Raw genomic sequence first — 580 nt, forward strand, 5'->3', positions numbered from 1 at the left:
AGTAGTCATGAACTGTATTGTGCTTTTGCTTCTGTAAAGAAGGAGGCTTGTTCTGTTGATTGTTTTTGGAATCTGACCTGGTATGATCCAGGTTCAGGGCACGCTGGCCTGTTTCACACTACTTGATACTGTGGTTGATGAGCCTGCTTTTTGCTGTTAGCCTAAGAATTATAAGAGTGTCTTATCCTGCTGTCTGATTTCTGGATTTATATTTGTGGGCAATGGAAGCCTTGAGTCACGGGAATATTTGAAAGGTAGCCTTCATGATTTTCAGGAGTGTGAATGCATTAAATTCTATTTCTGTGTAGAGGCTTTTTTGTTGTATCAGTAGAACTTGTAAAAACTATGAAAATTACTCTGAGATATATAAAGGTCATAAAAGTCTCTATCTCCTACAGCTGCATCACATTGACCTTTATTATTCTGAGGCAAATCACGTACAAATTGATGCTTTATAGTATCATAGCTGTATTGAAGATTGCTTTATGAATGTAGTTCACTATATGGTGGGTTTTTAGGCTGCTTCTTAAGTTTATGCTGTCACTGCACTGTCTTCAATAACCTAAAGTTAAAAAATGTC

This window comes from Pyrgilauda ruficollis, unplaced genomic scaffold (genome assembly GCF_017590135.1).
Source record: "Pyrgilauda ruficollis isolate IOZ18807 unplaced genomic scaffold, ASM1759013v1 scaffold4, whole genome shotgun sequence".
Lineage (NCBI taxonomy): Eukaryota > Metazoa > Chordata > Aves > Passeriformes > Passeridae > Pyrgilauda > Pyrgilauda ruficollis.